The sequence below is a fragment of the Coffea arabica genome, chromosome 10c (assembly GCF_036785885.1).
Source record: "Coffea arabica cultivar ET-39 chromosome 10c, Coffea Arabica ET-39 HiFi, whole genome shotgun sequence".
NCBI lineage: Eukaryota > Viridiplantae > Streptophyta > Magnoliopsida > Gentianales > Rubiaceae > Coffea > Coffea arabica.
This window is the reverse complement of record NC_092329.1, coordinates 51,585,965-51,608,643: the sequence shown is the minus strand read 5'-3', so window position 1 is coordinate 51,608,643 and position 22,679 is coordinate 51,585,965. Positions and strand designations below refer to the sequence as shown.

The following is a 22,679-nucleotide window of genomic DNA, read 5'->3' as shown; positions in this document are numbered from 1 at the left end:
CATTTCCATGCCTTTGACCGCAGAATGGCTTCAAGGTTGCATACGTTGCAAGACTTGTGAAGTCCCAAAGGGTGGGCGTAAAATGTAATCGTGTTGGTCGACGAGGAAAATGTAAGAGCCAGGGTGACTAAGTTTTTTCAAAGGCGAAAAATGATAATGTTCCTATGATTTTGACGAGCCCCGGAAGTCAGTAAAAGGCAACAGAAGTTTGGGTTGGTACGCACCGGAATTGCACACGAAGGTCTGAAACGGTCCGGTGCATCAAATTATAGGCATTTTCTTTTTCCTCATTGGCCAGACAATCGAAAAATGAAGTGCATTTGAAAAACTTTTTTTTTTCTTATGGTAGAAAACATAATACTTTATTAATTCCAAAAAAATCAAAATGGCTTTCTAGATTGGTGGACACAAAACAATAATCAAGCGTAAACCCGTAAGAAAATGTTCAAGAAATTGATATACGGGGTAAAGGGAAATTTTCTATGTTGATGAAACAAGCTGCGACTCCTCACCATATACAAACGGAATTGAGGCTACTGACAATATATGAAACACGAGGCTATGCACTTACTAAGCCCTATGCGACTAACTTACAAACTGACCATTATACTAAGCCCTATGCACTTACTAAGCCCTATGCGACTAGCACTAATACATCCTGGAATGGAATTGAAGCCACCTGGCCATTATACTAACTAAATAATATAAGTCTCACTACTAGCCAAACAACGTTAACTTGGCTTAATTTCTCTACATAGATGCTTATGTTGTCGATTTGGTTTTCTTGCCTCCATTTTTCTTCTATCTTGGAAATGAAGGACAAGGGCATCAAGGAAATGTGACACCAAGGCTAGATCAATTTCTTGGTGAGAAAAATAAAACCTTTGATCATTGGCTCTATTCATACGTTATAATTGCATCTTTTATCCCAAATGGAGATTATACATCACTTCATGTACAACAGTTCAGGAAATGGAGACCAATGAGAAAAAGAAAAAAAAAAGGTAAAAATGGGAAAAAATAGCATACTCTTAAAAGGCATAATAAATTATTATTAATAGGTACAGGGTGTGTATATAAAAATAATCTCTTACTTCGCCGCAAGTTTTAAATTTATAAATTTCTAAATACCCCATATATAACTATAAGTATACAGGTCATGTTTGAGTATAGAGTATTAAGAGTCGAATCTACAAAGAAGACGGACAATTATCAGCATTACTAAAGTTTTTCTATTATTTAAAATATCAACAAATTAAAACTAATAAACTTAAGCTACTAATGGGTAGAAAAATACACATGAAAGTTTTCTGTGTAATGAAATCCCTAGCTACTCATGTTAGTACTACTTCCTGACTAATTGAGTATCAAAACCTTGGTTAACTTATGGCGTAATTTCCTAATGCTCGTGATACCCACTTTCACGGGCGTACCAACTATATTTATAACTAATTCATACCTACTTTCGTGATTATGAAATGAACTATAAACTCATTTACTTCTATTAAATTATATGAAACAAGTCATCAATGCTACAAAGAGCAAGGGTGATTAAGTCTCTACAGAGGCGAAGAATATGGTTATGATACTATTTTTGGTACAGGCTTGGAAGTCAGTTAAAACAACTGAGTTTGAATTTCACGAAGTTTTGAAATGGTCCATCAAAGGCATTTTCTTTTGGCCAGACAGTCGAGAATGGAAGTGCATATGGAAAACTCAACACCAATAAAATCAAAATGGTCTTCTAGATAATTATGTTGCCGATTTGGTTTGCTTGCCTCCAATTTTTCTTCTATCTTGAAAAGGAAGGATAAGGAAATTCGACACCAAACGCTGAATTAATTTCTTGGTGAGAAATAAAGACCTTTGATCATGAGCTATGTTCATTTTGTTACTTGCGTAAATGTGGGAAAATGGAGAATATACATCTCTTGATTATAATCCAAAACGCAGATTATACATCTCTTTATGTTCAACGATCCAGGAAACTAGAGACCAAAAAAAAAAAGGGGAGGAAAACAACATACTCTTAAAAGACATAAATAAATCATGATTATAGAAGTTGAACAAGTATAACTACCATTACAAAAGTAAAGTTTTTCTTTTTTCTTTTAAATAAAAATAAAAAAGAAATGGTTGACAAGGTATAATATGAAGACATTAGATACGTATTGGTTGTATATTGTTGACGCGTATCCAAATGCATGTGGTTATGCATCTGTGTGGAAAATCCTATATTTTGGACATGTGAAAATTTATGGAGTTTATTTTCAGCTTCTCAATGAATAATTCTTGCATATTTGAACCTTTCAAGTTCCAACTATCAGTGATCACTTGTTTGCAGCATTTCAGTAAATCTTTCCTTGCTTAATAAGCAAACAAGACAAAAAAGAATGAAGGGGGGGGGGGTGTCTAAGATGTTTATTTATGTGTTTGTATTGTTTAAAAATTTTCAACTTTTCAGGGGGTAAAAAAAAGGAACTTTCAGCGTTCTCAACCAAGCGGACTTTGTGAGCAGGTCAAGTTGGCGAATTAGCCTAAGTCCTACTTTGTTGTCCTATTCCTCAATGTTTGCTTTTCGGGCTCCCGTATAGTTTGACATAAAGTACCCAGTTTTACTTTGACTCCCCATCTCCTCCAGTCAGCCATTACCGCCCCACATCAGCCTCCTCCATCGCAACAGCCCAATCTATGATTGTGCGACGTCATTAATAAATTGTCAACAGTTTGTGTCCTGTTCTGTTGTCAGTCTTGTGCCACCCTTAACTCATAAGTTTATTCAGGTAGAAATTTTTTTTGGGATAATTCAATCTTGATTGCATCAAGAAGTAAAAAAGATCTCGATTGTACCTATTCATTTTCCTGTTACTTCTTGTTTTTTCTGGAGGAATTGATTTTGGTACAAAGGGGTACCTTATATTTCTGGTTGTTTTCAAATCTTGATCTTTTGTTATCCGTTGTAGTATAGGATAATATCAGAAACCTCCCATGAAGTTTCTCTTAATAACATTTAATATTTTTTAGATTTTCAAAATATCACTTACTTTCTTCCTCTTCTACAGAAGGGAAAGGTAAGGGGGTTGTTGAAAAAGGAGGAGAGAGAGGAGGGAGGCTGCCAAGGGAGATGGAGGGAAAAGAAGGAAGAGGAAGAAGCAGAAAAAGGAGGAAGGAAGAAAAGAGAGAAAGGGAAAAAGGGAGGACAGAGGAGGAGGGAGAGGCAGAGGTGGCGGTGGAGGAGGGATGGTGGGTGTTGGGTAGAAAAAGAAAGAGGTGATAGAATTTATTATATTTTTTAATTATATTTGTATTTTTTGTTAGGTATATTTGAAATTGTTTGTATTTGGAGTGTTTTTAGATTGTGTTACTTTAGATTTCAAAAATAAAAACCTATATTCTAAAAATTCTCTAATCAAAGCATAGACTATATTCAAAACTAGGAATTGTGAGACACTAGAGCTAACCAAATTACCTAATTAAATTACTTTCTTATTATTCTGACAATTGGGGGCACCTCCTTTGATGTTTGAAAAATTATAAATTTATTTTCTTTGATATTATGAAAAGACTATTTCTGGCCTTCACACAATCTACAAACCCTAAATGAAAATTCGGTTTAAAACATAATAAATGAAACTCTTTCACGCTAATACCTTTTTATCCGAAAGTTCTAAACTCGTCTCACACAGTACATGGAATTCTTGATCAGTTCAATAAAGAGCTAATCATCCACTACGGATGCATTTGTTTAAAGGAGTTGCTTTGCAAATTACTTTAGAAAGAAAAATGATGCTCAAGCAGCCGAAAAAGATGCTTCAAAGCACAGTTGGGATCCTCTGTGCCACTACTCGATGCCAAATTCAGTGTCAATCCCACTAATCACGTGATGGTAGAAGAAATTTGAATAAACAACATATGATAAATTAAATAAATAGAACATTTGACATAAATATAGAAGTAGCACTGAGGATCCCGTGTGAAGCATGGCTCCAATTTGTGTACCACGAATTACCTTGAAATTCTTTATCTAATTAAACGGGTAACGATGGCATTTAAATTCTTTTATCATTTAATTTTCTTTAGGAATTAAATCGTGACAATATAGGATATTCGTTAGTTTTTTTGTGCTTACATCATCAATTATTACAAAAATATAATTTTTAAGAAAGATTTATGTAATCTTTTAAACCTCAAAGAAGTGGCTGTAATTCTCAAAAACCCAAAGGAGAGGTTTCTTAAGTTATTCCTTCTTATTAACATCCATATAACTAGTGATTTTACTTGATTTTGTTCACATAATTTTAGAGGACCACCAACTTGGTCTCCTCCACCGATAAAATTAACCGAAATGATGAGTATGTAACATTCATCAACATCAAGTGGAGGAGCCACCATTTTCTAAACTGAAAGAAGTGAAAAACATGACCATCTCTTTCTAAACTGATATTTAATACAATTTGCTCATGTTAAAACACTCACAAATATATAAGGGGGAGACAAATCTACACCATAATAAAATATGTGTGAGAAAAGATAAATAAATCAATCACATATCATTAATCACACATAATAATAATAATACCCTCAACCTTTCACTTTTTAACTGACCATAATAATAAGACTCCTCATTTGTAGATTATATGTGTTGTTTGACAGCTATAAGAAATTACTTAATAAAATACTAATTTTTAAACAATAAAACTACCATAATTTGATTTAAATAAAACTATGAAAAACTCAATTTGACTAAAATACTGCTACACAGTAATATTGCAACTTTTTTTTTTTTTCTTAAAACTTGAACTTCATTTTGGTCCTTTCCAGAAAAATCAAGATAATTTTTTCCCTATTTATAATTTAGCACTTAGTTACAGTGCTAAACCGGGCATTATGAAGATGAATATATTTTATGCATCAATCATTACTCTATTGTTTTCAACTAGTTTTAAAGTCAATTGCATGGGCACTAAATTCTCCACCATTAATTAAATCTTAGTCGTCCTCCCATAAGTCTTCCCCAAAAGTCTTTACCTCTTATCTGTTATCACGGTCGATAAGGACAAATTATATCAGAAGATTCTAAGTTGTATAATGGTACTGTATATTTTCAAATGCATAAGTACGTGCACATTATTTAACGTTCTTTAGTGAACAAAATCCTCTGAATCTCAGTAATGATTTTGTAATTCTAATGAATAACTAGAAATGCGGAAACTAATAACAGATAAGAGGATTTTATTCGTTGTATCTAACACTGCCTTTGTTTTTAGCGTTTTTGTATTCATTGGCAGCTTGATTGGCAGTTTCTCGCCTCTGTTTTTGAGTTCTTGCTCATTGTAACGACCTTATTGCTAATTGCTAATAAAAGGGGTGTTTTAATAGAAAAATAAAAAGAAATCTTAAAAAAATTTCATAAATCTCTCTTTTGTTATTGGAGTAAAAAACTGATCTACTTGGCTGTGATGGCAAAGTCTCAAAATTTGATACAATTACACGATAGGGACATACTGACATCCATACACCAGTATCCTTTAATTTAATATAGATTTTCTGTGAAATTGTATAGCATTCCTTAATGTATATTTCACAATTTTGGAAGGAACTTTAAATGAACAATTTAGGCAAGTGGAGATTACATTTGTTTTGTATGTCGGATTCACTATTTGATAGAAGAGCTTCTCACAATTTGACTAGGTCTTCTAATTGATTACAAGAGAGAAAGAAACCGAGTGAGAGATAGAGAGAATCATTGGTGCCCAAAAGGAAGCCATAATTATTATGCAACAGGCTTACGTACAAGTGCATGTAACAGCCTTACGTACAAGAAAAATCACAAGCATTTATTTGTTACTGTTTCCAGTTTATTACAATACATATCACACGAAAAACCAAAAAATGAAGCGTATCCAATCTCATTTTTCAGAAGCATGTTGCAGATCGATTGTGGCTTTGGCGAAACACATCAGGGAAATGGAAGACGATACAGAGGTATGGCAACGAATTTCATCAATCCTTTCTCGCAGTCGTCGCCCTCTCCGCTAGCAAAGTAGTTAGGTCTGACCTGATTTAGCACGTAGGAGAAGCCATTTCCACTTCCTTGATTCAGACCTGCCAACCGGGTTGCGCCCCTAAAATCGCATGTCAAGAAGCTGTACAGGTTTGGCAGCAGGTACACGCTGTGAGGCCTCGAGATTTTGCTAGGAGGACGATACTTGAACACTGATTCACCAGCAAAACAACTAAGGTTAGACCAAACCAACGCTAATACTCATAAATTTTTCTAATAATCAAAATTAGTTAAAGCTGCTCTTTGGTAGATTCTGTGTTTTAACTTTTTTAGCCATTGAAAAAATCTAAAGTTTAGACGTAAAAGCAAACAAAAGCATTAAAAATTGATTATTAAAACTTAGAATATATAATCAAAGTAAGATAATCAACCGAGAACAAGCCTTAGAAAAGGTTTCCAGCAGATTAATAATATTAACCAGTTTGTTAGTAGATTTGGAATATCCAATCAAAAGTATATCCAATTTATCTTGCCTATGCTAGAATGAAAAAACAAGTATATATCAAAATTGAATCGAATCAGATTTTCTAATTCAACTGAGACGCCAGTCCAGCCTTTGTAGCTATAAAAATTTCGGACAATAAATACAAGGCTAACCTAGTGTGTCGCCGAGGAAAAAGGCACCGTGATCCTTTGCCCAATTATTGTAATTGTAGCCGTAGCGCCATCCCTGAGACCCTCCAACAACAACTGTTTCAGCTTGGCTAATTGCCAAGGTGGCTACTAAGGTTAGGAGGAGGACAAGCAATCCTTTGCCAAAGCTGACGGCCATCTCTATTGTTTGTAATCGAATCAAATGAAACTAGTAGGCAGATGGATGATATGAATTTGGGATGCTTTAGTTGGGTTTATATAGATGTTCCTGGTAACCTGATCCAACTCTTGTTGACTGGTTCTCAAGATTAAAAAAAAAAAAAAAAAAACCCAGCTGTTGACCGGAGGATAGAATGTGTAAGATCATCATTTTGCTGGTTTTCTTACGCAACGTTGAGAGAATTGCACAACAGAATTTCTAGATTTTCATGCCTTTGACCGCAGTATGGTCTACTTTAATTCGTCTGAATCTCATTAATGCCCTGAGGAGGCTTCAAGGTTGAAATTCTAGCAAATTAGGTTGCATAAGTTATAAGGATTGTGAAGGCCTAAAGAGTGGGCATAAACGTAATGTTGTTGGTTGACAAGGAAAATTCAAGAGCCAGGTGCATGATTTAGTTTTTCTCAAAGATGAAGAATATGCCTGTTTGGAAGAAAGATTATTTTAAAAAAATAATTTGGGAATGATGACATATTACGTTTTTGGGATGTGATATAAAAATGGTGAATAGAAAAAATAAAAAAGATTAAAAAAAGTGTTTATAATGTAATAAAAAAATATATAAAAAATGGCTATCCAATTTTGACTTAACGAGGAGCTCGGAGCCTCGGAAGTCAGTAAAAGCAACTGAATTTGTGTTGACAGGTACGTGAATTTCAACGAAGTTTTAAAACGCTCCATCGAAGTCGTTTTCTTTCTCATTAGTCAGACAATCGAGAAAGGGAGTGCATGCAGAAAACTTAATAACAAAAAAGTCAAAGTGGCTTTCTGTAAACCTATATTGACGATTTCATTAACTTGCCTCCAATTTTCTTCTATCTTGAAAAGGAAGGATAAAGGCATAGACGAAGGAAAATGTGACAGCAAGCCGCTAAATCAATTTCTCTGTGAGAAAAAAAGACCTTTGATGATGGGCTATGCGCTTCTCTCTTGCTTGCAAAATTAATGCAACAAAGACATGATGGCAGGGAAATAGTAATACCACTCTTAAAGGACATGATTATTAATGATCATAGAAGTTGATCAAGTCGACTACTGTTATGAAAAAGAAAATGGGTATGAGTTTCCATTTTCAAGTTTCTTTTTATATCTTGAATTAAGAAGTGAAAAAGAATTGGTTGAAGAGGTACAATATAAGAAGATTTTGAATAAACATTGGTCTTTTAATTGTTGATGCAGGACTCATGTGTGGTGAATCCTATACGTTTGGTTTGGACATGTTGTGAAATTTTTTCTCAAGAAATTACCGCCGACTGCTCAAATGAGAATATTTTGCCTATTTGAAGAAGAAGAAGTAGCCTATCTAGGATGTATATTTTTTCTACTTAAGACTTTTGAATATTTCCAAAAAAAAAAAAATGAGAATCTTTCAATGTTCTCAACCAAGCAGACTTTGCGATCAAGTAACCTTGGCTTCTTAGTTAGCCTAAAACCCGTTTTGTAATCCCATTTTGATATAAATTACCGATTTTTAGTTTGGGACACATATTTTACTTAAATGAGCAAATTACTTGGCTACCCACTAAACTTTTCGAATAATAGAGTTTGGTCATTCAGCTTTTAAGAGTATGCATTTACCAACTAAACTATCAAAAATATAAATTTTGAGCCATTTAGTTTATTTCTACCATCAAGTCTCCTAGATCCAAGGATTCGCACAACTCATGAGACATAGTCGAGGGGCAGTTTAGGAAGCACAAAATGCATCTACCCATTAAATTATTGTACGAGTGTTGGGTGTCAAACCAGCAAAAATAAAAATTCCTACTCTAATAATATGAATTCGAGTGTTGCGGTGAGTAAGGTCGTATCTACAGGGATTTGGTGATTTATTTCTTTGTGAAGATAATAAATAAAAAGGTGGATTATGAGAAATTAACTAAATAGCTCACTTGAATAAAAATAAAGACAATAGCACAAAATTAAATAAAACTAAACCAAGAAAAGGCAATACTCTAGTCAAAGGTCTTATTTCCACTTTGGTTCATTTAACTGATCATCGATGCGAAAGTAAAATCAATTATTCATAAATAAACTGGTTATGGTTGTCAACGAGTTTTGATAACTTGCCTCGCCTTACTGTTTCGATAACCACAACAAACTCTATGACTATTTCTTTTGCCAATTAAGCAGCCCTAAACAAACTATTAGGATTTAACCTATTGACAGCATTAATAATTAGAGAAACCATTAATTCTAACTAACAAACATACAAGCTCGGTTCATTTAAGCTGGATTATATATTCCTGTGATATAAATTCAAAAGTTTCTTCTACAATCAAATTATATTACCTGCTACAAATACTAAAACCATCAAACAGTTACGGATTTGATATTTTAGATAGCAATAGATTATTCTGACAATTAAATAGTGGTCAATTATTTAATCGTATAAAATAATCATAATCATAAATGAGCAGGAAATATTTAAATACTCATAAATAAATGAAACAAATAAATCAAATTAGATCTCACAATATTGTTGAATCAAAGTTTCCAATATCCTTCAACTAAAAAAGAAACTAGCCGCTCCTCATAATGGATTCCCAACCACAAGGAATACTAGGGTTTATTGGAGAGGAAAAGAGGAAAAGAAAATCGTCCCCATGAACGACGGCTCCATCCCTCTTCTTATACTCCTATAAGACTAGTCTAATGCCAAAGGACCAAAGATCACGTCTCCTAAAAGGAAAAGACTTCCTTTCCTAGTCTTATTTCTACTTAAACTAATAAGCTAATAAAAATTCAATAGGCTAATTAATTTCCAAATGGAATGCATCACTCGTAATTGATCAGAACTTCCAATTTGTGGCTAATGTAGCAACAAGGACACGGCAAGTGCAATCCCGTGGGTCCGTCTTTCACTTGGTCATATCGCGTGCCCATGTCTTATAGAGCGTAGTTTTCTGGAAATTTCATATTTAATGCACCTTTTATTCTCTTTTCACCACAAATTTCTAGAAACAACACCAAAAATCAAATATGAGTAAAATCTATTAATTAATACCATATTTTACAAAAATAAAGGGAAAATTATTCACAAATTATGTGCACAATTAGCCATCTCATAGCAAGTATGTACTTACCCACTAAACTATCGTACAAATATATATATATATATATATTCATTAAACTATCGTGCGAATCCTAAGATATGACAAACTTAGCTGTGGAAATAAATAGAATAACACAAAATTTATTCTTTTGATTATTCAGTGGGTAAACACATATAATTAAAAATAAAATGGCTAAAACTCGACTATTTGAAAAGTTTAACGGGTGTCCAAGTAATTTGCTCTATTTAAATCAATACTGGCGAGTTAAAACATACAAAACCATCCAGCTCATTGGAATCCCCATCTCCTATAGTAAAGCCATTGCCACCCAAAATTAGTCTCCTCCACTCCAACAGCCCTATCCCATATTGTGCTAGGTAATTAATAATTTACATATTTTCTCTTGGAAAAATCAATTCATTGAAGTGTTGTACATTGATAAGTGACTAATTTACGTAATAATTGTAGGATATTTTATATTATTTTTAGTCACTTTGGGTATATTATTGGAAGAAAATGATTCATTTTGGCTATAATTGGTGAAAAATGTTTTTAAGTGGTTAAATGAGGTTTTTATCACTTTTTACTTAGATTTTGTGTATTTTGACAGTTTTGACACATTTTCGTATTTCGGCTATAACTTGAGCTACAGTGATCGGATTAAGATGATTCTTGAACCAATTTGAAGATAAGAGATAGATCTACAACTTTGGTGAAGACATATAAATCCAGTTTGAAGGTTTTCCAGGTCAAAATGCCGAATTACAATAGCAAATTTCTACTGGTCGAAACTGGAACAGGGCAATGAGCAGGTAAGGGTATTTCGGTCATTTCTCAGCCTACACAGATCCAAATGAGGTGATTCTTGATGCATTGGAAAGCTAACTCAAAGGGCTACAAGTTTTATGTTTTGGTCAAGAGCTAAATCAGCTTTTATCATCAAGAAAAGTTCAGTTGAAGTTGAGTCAAAATCAGAGTAGAGCTGGAAATTGAACCAGAAGTGACCAAATGGTCACTGTAGCAATCCGGCCGGAATTTGGCCGGATTTGTGGCCGGATTCCTGGCCGGATTGTGGTCAGAAAAGGTTGCTATGTACGCGTAAAACTCAATTTCACCTCCACCAACTCACATGGGATGCTATACATGTGAGAAACATTCCCAGCTGTAAAAGGGAGATGTAATCCTCATTTCTTGACCATATTTCATCATAAAATAGCCAAGATTGCAAGATTGAAGAGGATCCAATAATATAAAGAGGGAGAGGAGTAGATAGCAGAGAAGGGAGTTCATAGCAGAGTAAGAGATAGAGAGCTACGGGAGAAAGCTTGAAGCTGCAGAAATGTAGCTCTTTCATCTCCCTAGTGTTAGTTTAGCTTAGTATAGAGTAGTATAGTTCATCCATTCTTGTTTATTATTTAGATTAGGATGAAGATGGAGGATGAAGAAGGCAAGGAAGAAAGCTCATGTGACAAGGGTTGTATTCCTTCCAAACTCTTTATCTTTGGTATTTGATTCCAAGTTTAGTTAATATACAAGTTCTGGATTTTGTGTTCATTATGTGTTTCTAAAGTTTATACCTTGGGTTTGGTTGAACTTTCTATGATTGTTAGTGTTTATTATTTGGTTATTTGTTTGCTATGATTTAAGCAAGTTATTTAGCACTTTGGTTCTTTAAATCATGATTAATCTGGTACCATTGATTGTGATTATCTAAGGTGTTGTTTCTGCAATGAAAATTGAGATTTAACACTAGTTCAAGAGGTGCTAAACATAGGGAGTACACTCACGAAAGTAGAGGTGCACTTATGTGGTTTTAGTGATTCATTTCATGTAATTTCATTGAAGAAATGAACTTGTAACTAATTTCATAACCATGAAAATAGGTATGGATTAGTTATGAGTATAGTTGATTCACTACGAAAGTAGATTTCACATGTTTAAGGAAATTACACCATAACTAGCCTAGATGTAGTAATTAATGATCCAAATATAGCACTTGCATGAGTAGTTAGGGATACCATAACCTAAGGAGCTTTCATTTGTCATTTTGTATAATTTCAGTAGGTTAAATTTGTTATAATTTATTGATAGTCTAAATAATAGAGAAGCTTTAGTAATACCGGTAATTGTTCACTCTTCCTTGTGGGATCGACCCGATATATACCCTAAACTACTAGTTGATCTGTATACTTGCAGTGAACGGGTGTAATTCGGTTTTTTTTTTAACTTGCATGTATGTAAAATACCCGTCAAGTTTTTGCTATGATTTAAGCAAGTTATTTAGCACTTTGGCTCTTTAAATCATGATTAATCTGGTACCATTGATTGTGATTATCTAAGGTGTTGTTTCTGCAATGAAAATTGAGATTTAACACTAGTTCAAGAAGTGCTAAACATAGGGAGTACACTCACGAAAGTAGAGGTGCACTTATGTGGTTTTTAGTGATTCATTTCATGTAATTTCATTGAAGAAATGAACTTGTAGCTAATTTCATAACCATGAAAATAGGTATGGATTAGTTATGAGTATAGTTGATTCACTACGAAAGTAGGTTTCACATGTTTAAGGAAATTACACCATAACTAGCCTAAATGTAGTATTCAATGATCCAAATGTAGCACTTGCATGAGTAGTTAGGGATACCACAACCTAAGGAGTTTTTATTTGTTATTTTGTATAATTTCAGTAGGTTAAATTTCTTATAATTCATTGATAGTCTAAATAATAGAGAAGCTTTAGTAATACTGGTAATTGTTCACTCTTCCCTGTGGGATCGACCCGATATATACCCTAAACTACTAGTTGATCTGTATACTTGCAGTGAACGGGTGTAATTCGGTTTTTTAACTTGTACGTATGTAAAATACCCGTCAAGTTTTTGGCGCCGCTGCCGGGGAAGATTTGGCAATATCGGTGTGAAGAGCAACTTTATTAGTTTAGACATATTATTAGTTATACTGTGAATGTTATTTTCTGTGTTTTATATGTGTATGTGTTTTATCACCTATTTTTCTTACTAATTTTGCTCTTAAGTTGTTTAAAGACAATTTTAGGTAATGAGGAGGGTAGGTCAATTTGGAGGACAATGCTTGAGAAGTGGAAGATTGGCAAAGGATGGTTACCTAGTGCAAAACTCCTTCAACAGAGGTAATCAAGAAATTACTGAAGGTATGTCTTTTGAAGATGGTTTGAAGTGCTTAAAGGCTAAATTTGATGTTATGATGTTACAAGTTCAAATGGACACAATTATGCATAAAATTGAGCAAGGGAGAAATGTTAATACTTTTAATTCTTATCATGTGATTTGTGACTTGTGTGGAAGTTATCATGCTACTAATACATGTATGCAAGCACAAAATGTGGATTATTATGATGAATTAGAGCATTACAATCCTTGTTTTGATCAATATAATGCTAATTGGAGCAATTCTCCTGCTTATGGTTGGAATAATCAATGTACTTATAGTGATAATTCATGTTTTTATGATTACCAATCTGAAAGTGTCCAATATGAATCAAAACCATCTTGGGAGTTGGCAATAGAGAAGTTAGCTAATGCACCTCTGCCTTGGGAATTAGAGAATGAACCATTAGCTAATGATTCTAATGCATTTTGGGAGCTAGCTGCAAAAAATTATTCTAATCAATTTGATTTAGCAATAGAAAAGCTAGCAAATGCAACTTCCGACCGTTTTGATAGGATTGAGGAAAGAATAGATGAATTAGTTTCTCACTTTGGTCAAATACATGAGCAATTGAGTGCATTGTGTGAAGTTATTTCCTCTAATAATGTGCAAAATGATCTTAGCATGAATGGTGGGAATGTTGTATGTGAAAATGGGTTGCATTTTGATGAAAATGATGAATCTCAATTGTGTTTCAATGAGCAAATGTCCATTTCACATGATAATATCTTTGGAACTAACTTTGAACCTCAAGAGATGAGTTTTAATGACTCATTTTTCACCCCTCTTGAGGAGTGCATTGAAAGTACATGTTTTAAAGATATTCCTACCCAAGATACTTTCATGGCATTTCCTTTGGTAAGTTCTCAAGTGGTGCATATTCAAGGTAATATCTATGAAACACTTGAAATATGTAAGTCACTTTCATTTCTCACATCATTAGATCATGTGGCTTTTGCTATAAAGTCACCATTTAATGATCCACCAAGACCAAAAATGGTGGATTATTCGCTAACAAAGCCTCCTTGAAAAAATGAGGAGAAATAGTCAAGCTATTGACTTTAAAGAAGCGCTTATTGGGAGGCAACCCAATGCTTGTTTAAGTTGGTGTTACTTTGGAGTGATTTTATGTTTAAAGTATAAGTTTGAGTAATTTTGTTGTTTTTCATTTGTAAGTTTTGAAAAAGTGACCAAATGAGGTGAAAAGAGCGAAGTTTGATCAAAGATCTCAATACCTCAAATTCAATAATTATGGTTTTTGATGCATTAAAGAGGTTTAGAATGCATGTTTAGATCATTTTACATGTGCGTGAATGGTTTATTTTGACATAGAAATGATCTAGGGTGTATTTTGAAAAATTGAGGTAAAACTGAAAATTGCAAAAATTCTGCAATAAGTGCAGATTCAATGGATCCAAGGCCTCGGATCCACTTCTGCAATCAGAGAAAACTTCGAGTTTCTTGATCCGAGCTCGGATCCATATGGATCCAAGGCCTCGGATCCACTTCTGCAATCAGAAAAAATTCGAGCTTCTTGATCCGAGCTCACTTATCATGATCCGACCTAGGATCCTTTCAAAAACGATCTCGGATCCTTTTAAAAACGAAGGCTTGGATCACTTTTCAACTCCACTTTTCTTCATGTTGGCTTGTTTTTAGTAAGTTTTAGTTCTTCGATTAATGTTTTTGTATGTTTTGTAGGTGGCAATGGCAAGAGTTCATGCAAATGATCTCAATTGCAAAGGGTGCAACAAGTGAACTCTCCATTCTTTCTCAATTACGGTTGGAAATTCATCACTTGGACATGGATTCGGATTGCGCAAGTTCAATTGAGCAGTATTTTCTTTTACTCCTTATTTATTTTCCTTTTCTCACATTGAGGACAATGTGAAGTTTAAGTGTGGGGGAGGAAAGTATTGAACTTGCATTTACTTGCTAGGTGATGATATTTTGTGGATTTAAATGCTTAGAAATGTTGGAATTGTGTTTGAATTGCTTGCCATGTGGATAATTTGCTAGAAAATAGGTTTGTTGGCAGGGAGTTTTCTTCCATTTATAAGAAGAAACTCTGTAAAAATTTTTCTAAAATCTTTTCCAATATTTCACTATAGCCCAAAATTTCTTCAAATTTTTGCATTTTCATTCAAAAAGGGCTAATTTGTTCCAACCTTATTCTTCCAATTGTTGAAATGTTATATGTATTTTGGAAGGTTTAGTCCTCATTTAACTTGGAAATAGTATTATGCAATTAGAATTTTTACATTTTAGAAAGTATATTTGGTAAAGTAAGGAAAATTATGCCTATAATTTTACATGTTTAATGAGATTTCTTCTCTTTACTTAATTTTGTAAGTAAGTGATTGATATAGTCGATAAAGGTTATACTCCTCCTTTGATTATTTCTATATATATTTTTTTTCTATGAGGGAAAAATAAAAAAAAAAAGTAGAAAAAAAAGAGAAAAAAAAGAGAAAAGAAAAGAAAGTAAATAAAAATTGTTCTACTCCAATGATTCTCGTACCGAGTAACCGGGGGTTGGCATCTACAAATGTCGACATTCGCGTAAAAAGGTACTTGAATTAAGAGTATGCATTAGCAACTTGAATAAGTGAAATGTTGAGTAACCGGGGATCTTCACCTAAAAGTGTCGATTTTCGCGTAAAAAGGCATTCTCACTATTTAAGTAAAATTTGTGTGAATAAATCCCTCTTAGTTATAGAATTTTGAGAAAAAGATGATTATAAGGAGGGGGAAAGCTATAAATTGACTATGTGATTTGCTTATTTGTAAAATTAAGTTAGGGTAAGAGATTAAGTTTAACTTGTTGAATTTAGGGTATAATTATCTTTCCTTTACTTGATATTATGAGTATTTAGTGTAAATTGAATAATTGTATAATGATTATTTTCCAAGTCTTGAGGAATTAAATTGGACAAAGTGCATATATTGTTTCACCTCTTGAATCATTGCATTTGATTATGTGTGAATTGCTTGAGGACAAGCAATGATTTAAGTGTGGGGGAGTTTGATAAGTGACTAATTTACGTAATAATTGTAGGATATTTTATATTATTTTTAGTCACTTTGGGTATATTATTGGAAGAAAATGATTCATTTTGGCTATAATTGGTGAAAAATGTTTTTAAGTGGTTAAATGAGGTTTTTATCACTTTTTACTTGGATTTTGTGTATTTTGACAGTTTTGACACATTTTCGTATTTCGGCTATAACTTGAGCTACAGTGATCGGATTAAGATGATTCTTGAACCAATTTGAAGATAAGAGATAGATCTACAACTTTGGTGAAGACATATAAATCCAGTTTGAAGGTTTTCCAGGTCAAAATGCCGAATTACAATAGCAAATTTCTACTGGTCGAAACTGGAACAGGGCAATGAGCAGGTAAGGGTATTTCGGTCATTTCTCAGCCTACACAGATCCAAATGAGGTGATTCTTGATGCATTGGAAAGCTAACTCAAAGGGCTACAAGTTTTATGTTTTGGTCAAGAGCTAAATCAGCTTTTATCATCAAGAAAAGTTCAGTTGAAGTTGTGTCAAAATCGGAGCAGAGCTGGAAATTGAACTAGAAGTGACCAAATGGTCACTGTAGCAATCCGGCCGGAATTTGGCCGGATTTGTGGCCGGATTCCTGGCCGGATTGTGGTCAGAAAAGGTTGCTATGTACGCGTAAAACTCAATTTCACCTCCACCAACTCACATGGGATGCTATACATGTGAGAAACATTCCCAGCTGTAAAAGGGAGATGTAATCCTCATTTCTTGACCATATTTCATCATAAAATAGCCAAGATTGCAAGATTGAAGAGGATCCAATAATATAAAGAGGGAGAGGAGTAGATAGCAGAGAAGGGAGTTCATAGCGGAGTAAGAGATAGAGAGCTACGGGAGAAAGCTTGAAGCTGCAGAAATGTAGCTCTTTCATCTCCCTAGTGTTAGTTTAGCTTAGTATAGAGTAGTATAGTTCATCCATTCTTGTTTATTATTTAGATTAGGATGAAGATGGAGGATGAAGAAGGCAAGGAAGAAAGCTCATGTGACAAGGGTTGTATTTCTTCCAAACTCTTTATCTTTTGTATTTGATTCCAAGTTTAGTTAATATACAAGTTCTGGATTTTGTGTTCATTATGTGTTTCTAAAGTTTATACCTTGGGTTTGGTTGAACTTTCTATGATTGTTAGTGTTTATTATTTGGTTATTTGTTTGCTATGATTTAAGCAAGTTATTTAGCACTTTGGCTCTTTAAATCATGATTAATCTGGTACCATTGATTGTGATTATCTAAGGTGTTGTTTCTGCAATGAAAATTGAGATTTAACACTAGTTCAAGAGGTGCTAAACATAGGGAGTACACTCACGAAAGTAGAGGTGCACTTATGTGGTTTTAGTGATTCATTTCATGTAATTTCATTGAAGAAATGAACTTGTAGCTAATTTCATAACCATGAAAATAGGTATGGATTAGTTATGAGTATAGTTGATTCACTACGAAAGTAGATTTCACATGTTTAAGGAAATTACACCATAACTAGCCTAGATGTAGTAATTAATGATCCAAATATAGCACTTGCATGAGTAGTTAGGGATACCATAACCTAAGGAGCTTTCATTTGTCATTTTGTATAATTTCAGTAGGTTAAATTTCTTATAATTCATTGATAGTCTAAATAATAGAGAAGCTTTAGTAATACTGGTAATTGTTCACTCTTTCCTGTGGGATCGACCCGATATATACCCTAAACTACTAGTTGACCTGTATACTTGCAGTGAACGGGTGTAATTCGGTTTTTTAACTTGTACGTATGTAAAATACCCGTCATACATGCTTAATCCAAATATATTACTTCCTAGAATATTTTGAAGTTAAGATGATAGTCAATTATTTAGAGATTTTCTTGGTAATCATAATCAGTTGAACTTCGCAACTTTATGTTTGGGATATTTCAATCTTGAATGTATATATTCTTCCTTCTGTTACGTCTTGTTATCCTAAAAAAAAAAACTGGACGACTTAAATTGGTACTTCAAGGTACCCCTTTTTTTTCTTGGTCATCAAAAGAGTCTTAAGACGCTACTTGGATGTAAGTTAAGGAATCGAAACCCTTGGCTTACTATCTAATATCCAGGATTTCCTAGAATGTTTTGCCAGCGGGCACGTAAACACCCGTTTGAGTAGGTGATGATTCAATCCCTGTCAGGTTACCTCTTAACCCCTTTGGGTTCCTTTCCTTCTAGTATAGAGCAAAAATAAGTGTATTACAGAATCTATCGTGTTAAAAAAAAAAAAAAAAGTAGTGTACAATCTTGGCTTCGCGGCATTTGTTTTCGTCAATAACATATCACAGACGCAAATCCAATGATTAAAATCCCTTTCCAGCTACAGGCTGGAACCAACGTATAGGGTATCGAAAAGAAGAAGATTTTTGACTTCGCAAGAGCAAGGGGAGGCTGAGCAGAGAGCTCTTGCGGCTGCCCTGTTTACCAGAAAGGGGGCAACTGTAATTGATTTCTACTCTCCCAAATGCTAGCGCTGCAGTTGTTTACTTAATTTTGTCGAGGAAGTCGAGAATAGGAACTCTGATTGGCTTAATATTATAATGGCTGATGCAGAAAATGATGATGGTTACTTGAGGTAGGCAGAAGTTAATTATTTTGTTTTTGTTCGTGTCTAAAGCTATTCCTTACTTATAAGACGTTGATTTAGAAATAATCTTGGCTAATAGTGTATGCTGAGTGGTGTCTAAAAACAGGCGAACCAATTCACGCAACAAACTGAACCAACATAAGTCTATTGTTTTAATGAGTTCAAAGTTGTATTTAAACTTGAGATTGGCTTATTCGTGCTTGATTTTGATACTTTGATTTGATAGTTGAGCAACCAAGCTCAAATAAGCTTTTAGCAATCCGATCTCAGTTTGAATTTTAAATAGTTTAACTCATTTTACAACTCGATTTTGCAAATCTAGATTTTAATATAAACAACTGGACAGATATTAAGTCTGTTCCATCTAAACTTGTACTTATTTTGCCCCCAACCCAAATTGGACATCATTGTCCCCGCCATTGGACATTATAGTCTCCCTATCTCTCATTTATTTAGCCAGTGAGCAACTGAACGGGACGCTGGTATTACCCGGAATACAAGATGCATCCAAGAATAGGATCTCAAGTGTGCAAACTATGCAAAATCATTTCTCCAAAAGAAAAAATTATGTAAAATAAAATAACGAGTGAAAACTGAAAACCCATGACCACGAATTTATGAGTAACAAGTGCATGTAACAGGCTTACGTAGAAGAAAAACCACAACTAAATAAATTGCATTTATTTGTTACTTTTTCCAGTTTATTACAATATCACATGAAACAACTAAATAATGGAGCGTATCCAATCTTAATTTTCATCTGCAATATAATTTTTTTTATTTTTGAATAGTAGCACGTAATCATGCTACGCACATAAAATCAATACTTGAGCAAGAAGCATGTTGCAGATCGATTGTGGCTTTGGCGAAACACATCAGGGGAATGGAGGACGATACAGAGGTATGGCAACGAATTTCATCAATCCTTTCTTGCAGTCGTCGCCCTCTCCGCTGGCAAAGTAGTTAGGTCTGACCTGATTTAGCACGTAGGAGAAGCCATTTCCACGTCCTTGATTCAGACCTGCCAACCGGGTTGCGCCCCTAAAATCGCATGTCAAGAAGCTGTACAGGTTTGGCAGCAGGTACACGCTGTGAGGCCTCGAGATTTTGCTAGGAGGACGATACTTGAACACTGATGCACCAGCAAAACAACTAAGGTTAGACCAAACCAACACTAATACTCATAAATTTTTCTACTTATTGTTCTTGTGTGCTTTATATTTTACAAAAGCTGATTATATATACAAAAATGATTATAAAGAATAATCAAAATTAGTTAAAGCTACTCTTTGGTAGATTCTGTGTTTTAACTTTTTTAGCCATTAAAAAAATCTAAAATTTAGATGTAAAAGCAAACAAAATCATTAAAAAAGATTATTAAAAATTAGAATATATATAATCAAAGTAAGATAATCAACCGAGAACAAGCCTTAGAAAAGGTTTCCAGCAGATTACTAATATTAACCAGTTTGTTAGTAGATTTGGAATATCCAATCAAAAGTATATCCAATTTATCTTGCCTATGCTAGAATGAAAAAACTAGTATATATCAAAATTGAATCGAATCAGATTTTCTAATTCAACTGAGACGTCAGTCTAGCCTTTGTAGCTATAAAAATTTCGGACAATAAATACAAGGCTAACCTAGTGTGTCGCCGAGGAAAAAGGCACCGTGATTCAATGCCCAATTAGTGTAATTGTAGCCGTAGCGCCATCCCTGAGACCCTCCAACAACAACTGTTTCAGCTTGGCTAATTGCCAAGGTGGCTACTAAGGTTAGGAGGAGGACAAGCAATCCTTTACCAAAGCTGACGGCCATCTCTATTGTTTGTAATCGAATCAAATGAAGCTAGAAATGCTAAGATGTATAGGCAGATCGATGATATGAATTTGGGATGCTTTATCTGGGTTTATATAGATGTTCCTGGCAACCAGATCCAACTCTTGTTGACTGGTTCTCAAGATAAAAAAATACCGTCGACTTGATAGAATGTGTAAGGTCATCATGTTGCCGGTTTTCTTAGGCTACATGTTGAAAATTATACAGCAGAATTTCTAGATTTTCATGCTCTTGACCGCAGAATGGTTTACAACTCATTAATACCCTAAGGAGGCTTCAAGGTTGATATTAGGGGTGCTATTGAATCGTATCGAACTCCAGTATTGCCATACTCAAAGCACAAACTTTATGCCTAATAGCAGAATTTGAATTCGAACTCAAGTTCGAACAAGTTGTTTGAACAAAGTTCAAACTCGACTTGACGTAATACTTGGAGGGCTCAAACTCAAATCAATAAAACTCGAGAAGTTGGTGAACTCGATATCGAGTTCGAGTCCCCAAACTCAATATACGGTTATGGTCGTAAATATTACAAATAATCCATTTAGAAGAATAATTTAATTATTTATAATATATTAATTAAATATTACACCAAGTACTCGATAGAGCTTGATGAGCTATTGAGTGTATGATATACATACTCGAGCTTGACTTGAAGACTCAATCGAGTAGCTCGGCCTTGACTCGAGCTCGACATTAACCGAGTTTGACTCGAATTATTGACCGAACTTGAGTCGAGCTATTAACCGAACTACTCACGAACAAGAGTCGAACTACTCGATTGAGTTGCACCCTCGGTTGAAATTCTAGCAAATTAAGGTTGCATATGTTACAAGAATTGTGAAGGCCCAAAAGCTGGGCATAAATGTAATGTTGTTGGTTGACGAGGAAAATTTAAGAGCCAGGATGCATGATTAAGTTTTTTCAAAGATGAAGACTGTGTCTGTTGGGAAAGAAGATTATTTGAAAAACATTTTTGGAATCATGATGTATTACGTTTTTGGGATGTGATATAAAAAAGTGATTAAGAAATTTAACAAAGATTAAAAGAATATGTTTATGATGTTAAAAAAAAATTATATAAAAAATGGCTATCCAATTATGACTTTATGAGGAGCTCTGGAAGTCAGTAAAAGCAACTGAATTTGGGTTGATAGATACGTGAATTTCAACGAAGTTTTGAAACTGTATAGCAAAGGCAGTTTCTTTCTCATTGGTCAGACAATGGAGAAAGGAAGTGCATCTAGAAAACTTTATAACAAAAAATAAAAAATCAAAATGGCTTTCTGTAAACTTATGTTGACAATTTGGTTTACTTGCCTCCAATTCTCTTTTATTTTGAAAAGTATGAAAGATATAGAAGGAGGAAAATGTGACAGCAAGCTGCTAAATTAATTTCTTGGTGAGAAAATAAGACCTTTGATGATGGTCTATGTTCATCTCTCTTGCTTGCATAAATTAATGCAAAAAAGACGTGATGGGAGGAAAATAGTAATACCACTCTTAAAGGACATGATATTAATGATTATAGAAGTTGAGCAAGTCCACTACTGTTATGCAAAAGAAAATGGGTATGAGTTTCCATTTTCAAGATTCTTTTTATATCTTGAATTAAGAAGTGAAAAAGGATTGATTGAAGAGGTACAATATAAGAAGATTTTGAATCGCAACGGATCCTCTATACCACACCCTATCTCACATCCTATCCCACTCTTTCTAATCTTGCCAAGTATCCCTTTATAAACCAAATCCTGAAACAACCCAACTCGGATCATATTTAATTAGTTAACCGATAAATCGGGCAGAAAAACTTAATCTCTATAACCGGTTATCAATTAAAATAAAAACTCAATCACAAAATTAGAGATTAAACATCTTTTAAAAAATCATCGGAAACCCTGAGTCGTCATCTCCTCCACCGTACCCTTCTTCGAAACAAAAGAATCAAATATCACTCCTTCTCAAAAGATTAAGTTTTTCGGGTGAAACTCATCATCTCAATGAAATAGATCACTCACAGAGATTTAAAAAAGAAATCCCGAAACTTAACGACTAA

The 22,679-nt window shown here is 34.0% G+C and overlaps 2 long non-coding RNA genes across 2 annotated transcripts; both read right to left on the bottom strand.

The window, feature by feature from the left end:
* Nucleotides 1–5,746: 5,746 nt before the first annotated feature.
* Nucleotides 5,747–6,888, bottom strand: LOC113713437 (uncharacterized). The gene is made up of 2 exons (XR_011822273.1): nucleotides 6,662–6,888; nucleotides 5,747–6,216 (listed from the first exon to the last, which is right to left on the bottom strand). It is a non-coding gene; the product is annotated as an uncharacterized lncRNA (long non-coding RNA).
* A 12,543-nt stretch (nucleotides 6,889–19,431) lies between these two features.
* LOC113713703 (uncharacterized) lies at nucleotides 19,432–20,724 on the bottom strand. Its single transcript, XR_011822545.1, has 2 exons — nucleotides 20,428–20,724; nucleotides 19,432–19,915 (listed from the first exon to the last, which is right to left on the bottom strand). It is a non-coding gene; the product is annotated as an uncharacterized lncRNA (long non-coding RNA).
* Between the last annotated feature and the right edge of the window lie 1,955 nt (nucleotides 20,725–22,679).